Source organism: Penaeus vannamei, chromosome 32, assembly GCF_042767895.1.
Source record: "Penaeus vannamei isolate JL-2024 chromosome 32, ASM4276789v1, whole genome shotgun sequence".
Taxonomy (NCBI): domain Eukaryota; kingdom Metazoa; phylum Arthropoda; class Malacostraca; order Decapoda; family Penaeidae; genus Penaeus; species Penaeus vannamei.
Window position 1 is genome coordinate 4,815,353 of NC_091580.1, and position 5,000 is coordinate 4,820,352.

Below are 5,000 nucleotides of genomic sequence, written 5' to 3' on the forward strand. Positions count from 1 at the left end.
TTACAGCACTTTCAGTACCAGTATACAGGCTTGCTATTAGTCCAATAATCCTTGTTGGTATTCCTCTCAGCCTCAGGATCTCCCAAAGTGACTCCCGATGCACCGTATCGAACGCCTTCTTGAGGTCGATGTAGGCTGCAAGTAGCCCACGCCCGAATTCACGACGGCGCTCTACAATGACTCGAAGCGCGAGGATACGGTCTATTGTGGACTTACCAGGAGTGAATCCGGATTGCTCCAGTCTCTGGTGCCTCAGTAGATGGTCTCTGATACGTCTCAGAAGGATGTGGGCGAGAACCTTGCCTGGTACACTGAGCAGTGTGATGCCTCGGTGATTGCTGCAGTCCCAACGGTCCCCCTTCCCCTTCCAGAGAGGGATGACCACACCCCTCAACAGGTCAGGAGGAACGGAACCGGACTGCCAGATGGCAGCCAGGACAGCATGTAACCCCCGTGCCATAGGTTCACCACCAGCCTTTAACAGTTCAGCTGGTATGCCGCAGATACCAGCTGCTTTACCACTCTTCAGCTTGGAAATCGCCCCCCTAACTTCAGTTAGGGAGGGAGGGTCCTCACTGATAGGTGGATCTGGCAGCGGGATCTCGACACTACCCGCATCCAAGTTAACTGTTGGTGGGTCAACCTGGTACAGCTGCTCAAAATACTCAGCCCAACGTCCCCGCACCGCAACAGGATCTGAAACGATCTGACCACTTACTGCTGTCACCTGTGAAGAGGGCTTGGAGTTCAGCTTTCTCAGGGCTTGGTATGCAGGACGAAGGTCATTTACTAAGAAATGGCCTTCTACCTCCTCTGCAAGACTGCTAATAAACTGTTCCTTGTCCCTTCTTAACAGGGACCGAGTTCTGCGCACATGAGAACGGTGCAATTCCCGATCCCCTGTCAGACGAGCCGCACGACATGCATCTGTGGCTTCCAGTGTCTCCCGCGAGATGGAATTCTGTACTGCTCTCGGGCGTACACCAATCGTATCTTGAGCTGCATCAAGCGTTTCACGCTTAAAGGTATCCCACAGAAGAACAGGGTCTGTCAGACTGCCAAGCACTGCGAAACGATCAGAGATTGCCTCAGCAAACCCGCGGGCACACTCCCCCTCCCTCAGCCTGTCCAAATGAAACACCCTAGGGTGATCATTTGACCGCTGGGGGGTTTTGAAGTGGACTCGGAGGGTAGCCACAACCAATCTATGGTCAGTACCACAGAACTCAGCACTATATATATATATTCATATATATATATGTATGTATGTATGTATGTATGTATGTGTGTATGTATGTGTGTATGTGTGTGTATATACATATATGTACGCATATACATAAACACACACACACATCCGCGCGCGTGTGTGTGTGCGGAGTGTGCGTATGTATATATTTGTAAAGTACGAATGTGTGTGTGTATGTATGTATGTACACAAAGACAGAGTTGTGAGCGGATAAAATGAAATAAACTAAAATAACTAACCACAGACAGTGCGAACTGAGACGTACAATCATGTTAATCTAAGTAATCATTTAAATGAGACACGATTAACACTTAAGGAATTAGTGGTCGCGGAAGAAGATGAAAGAACAAAACAGGTAATGATCATGAAAAGAAAAATAGTAGATAGATAAAAGAATAAATCATATTAAATAAATGGTAAATCTAGTAAACAGTACGGTAAATAATGATCAAACAAATGAAACTGTAAAGTAAATAATCAATAAACATGAGAAAAAAATAAATATAGGTGAGTAACTACCCTGCACCTCAGCCAGGTAGAGTGGAAAGGCCTCTATGCTACGAACGCCTGAAGACGCAGGTCACCTGAAGACGCAGGTCACCTGAAGACGCTAGTCACCTGAAGACGTCGGTCACCTGAAGACGCAGGTCACCTGAAGACGCAGGTCACCTGAAGACGCCAGTCACCTGAAGACGTCGGTCACCTGAAGACGCAGGTCACCTGAAGACGCAGGTCACCTGAAGACGCAGGTCACCTGAAGACGCAGGTCACCTGAAGACGCCAGTCACCTGAAGACGTCGGTCACCTGAAGACGCAGGTCACCTGAAGACGCAGGTCACCTGAAGACGCAGGTCACCTGAAGACGTCGGTCACCTGAAGACGCAGGTCACCTGAAGACGCCGGTCACCTGAAGACGCAGGTCACCTGAAGACGTCGGTCACCTGAAGACGCCGGTCACCTGAAGACGAGGTCACCTGAAGACACAGGTCACCTGAAGACGCCGGTCACCTGAAGACGCAGGTCACCTGAAGACGCCGGTCACCTGAAGACGCCGATCACCTGAAGACGCCGGTCACCTGAAGACACAGGTCACCTGAAGAACAGTACGGTAGATAATGATGAAGCAAATGAAACGGTAAAATAAATAACCAATAAACATGAGAAAAAAAATAAAAAATAGGTGAGTAACTACCCTGCACCTCAGCCAGGTCGAGTGGAAAAGCCTCTACGCTACGAACGCCGGTCACCTGAAGACGTCGGTCAGCTGAAGACGCCGGTCACCTGAAGACGTCGGTCACCTGAAGACGTCGGTCACCTGAAGACGTCGGTCACCTGAAGACACCGGTAATAAAAAATAAAAAATAGGTGAGTAACTACCCTGCACCTCAGCCAGGTCGAGTGGAAAAGCCTCTACGCTACGAACGCCGGTCACCTGAAGACGTCGGTCAGCTGAAGACGCCGGTCACCTGAAGACGTCGGTCACCTGAAGACGTCGGTCAGCTGAAGACGTCGGTCAGCTGAAGACACCAGTCACCTGAAGACGCCGGTCACCTGAAGACGCAGGTCACCTGAAGACGCAAGTCACCTGAAGACACCGGTCACCTGAAGACGCCGGTCACCTGAAGACGTCGGTCACCTGAAGACGCAGGTCACCTGAAGACGCCGGTCACCTGAAGACACCGGTCACCTGAAGACACAGGTCACCTGAAGACGCAGATCACCTGAAGACGTCGGTCACCTGAAGACGCAGGTCACCTGAAGACGACGGTCACCTGAAGACACAGATCACCTGAAGACGCAGGTCACCTGAAGACGACGGTCACCTGAAGACGCAGATCACCTGAAGACGTCGGTCACCTGAAGACGCAGGTCACCTGAAGACGACGGTCACCTGAAGACACCGGTCACCTGAAGACGTCGGTCACTTGAAGACGCCGGTCACCTGAAGACGTCGGTCACCTAAAGACGCCGGTCCCCTGAAGACGCAGGTCACCTACAGACGCCGGTTACCTGAAGACGCCGGTCACTTGAAGACACCGGTCACCTGAAGACGTCGGTCACCTGAAGACACAGATCACCTGAAGACGCAGGTCACCTGAAGACGACGGTCACCTGAAGACGCAGATCACCTGAAGACGTCGGTCACCTGAAGACGCAGGTCACCTGAAGACGACGGTCACCAGAAGACGACGGTCACCTGAAGACACCGGTCACCTGAAGACGTCGGTCACCTGAAGACGCCGGTCACCTGAAGACGCCGGTCACCTGAAGACGCCGGTCACCTGAAGACGTCGGTCACCTGAAGACGTCGGTCACCTGAAGACGTCGGTCACCTGAAGACGCCGGTCACCTGAAGACGCCGGTCACCTGAAGACGCAGGTCACCTGAAGACGCCGGTCACCTGAAGACGCAAGTCACCTGAAGACGCAAGTCACCTGAAGACGCAGGTCACCTGAAGACGCCGGTCACCTGAAGACGCCGGTCACCTGAAGACACCGGTCACCTGAAGACGCCGGTCACCTGAAGACGCCGGTCACCTGAAGACGCCGGTCACCTGAAGACGCCGGTCACCTGAAGACGCCGGTCACCTGAAGACGCCGGTCACCTGAAGACGTCGGTCACCTGAAGACGCCGGTCACCTGAAGACGCCGGTCACCTGAAGACCCCCCCATCCGCCCCACCGTCGAAACTGATACCTGGGAGAATTCCTATACCCCGCTGAGGAACCAAGGAAAATATGTAAATATCGAATCTGGAAGAGTATCATGCCTAAGTAGGGAGTTAATGCGTAGGAATAATATATAAAATTCTGGTTATAAATGCCAAGCGAGCATTCAATACTTCCCACGGTATTTTCTTCACTACGTATGAATATTACCAATTTTCTTTACAGTTGCTTCAGAAAAATCATTAATGCCTAAGTTCTACTTTTTTTTCATCACCTCCTTATTTGCATACCAATGCCTCATCTCTAACATCTCTGGCATACGTACCCCTCAACCACGTAGGTCGTTATAGTACGAATGGTTGTTTAGTAGTTAGTTGCTGGGTACGCTGCAACCGTGCCCTGCCTCAAGAACTTAAATCGAGGTATGAGAAGATTTTGGGCTATTTTAGGTATGAGAAGTTTTTAGGTTATTTTAGGTATGAGAAGTTTTTTTTAGGTTATTCTTTAGGTTATTTTAGGCATGAGAAGTTTTTTTTAGGTTATTTTTAGGTTGTTTTAGGTATGATAAGTTTTTTGGGTTATTTTTAGGTTATTTTAGGTATCAGGAGTTTTTTTTAGGTTATTTTAAATCATTAATTTTGTTTTAATTTTCTATTAGCATTTTATCTTATTTTTTTCTACTTCGTTTTATGTCTTTTTATTTATCCTTTCATTTTATTATTCTGATCTCAATTTTTGGTTGCATTCTTACTTCCCTTTTCGTTTATTTTTACTTTCATTTTATTTTTATTCTTATTCATAGTTTTATTAATCATTCTTATTTTCATCCCTATTCTTATTCTATCTTTAGCTTAATTTTCATTCCTATTTTTATTTTCATTCTTATGAAAATATGGTTATTAATATTATTATTATTATTATTATCATTATTATTATCGTTATTGTTATTATTTTTTTATCATTATTATTAACATTAGCATTATTATTATTATCATTGTTATTATATATATGTGTGTGTGAGAGAGCCCGAATGATGGGCCCTACAAAAGTATGGTAGATGGCGATCTGAGGATTCAAGGTTGAGAA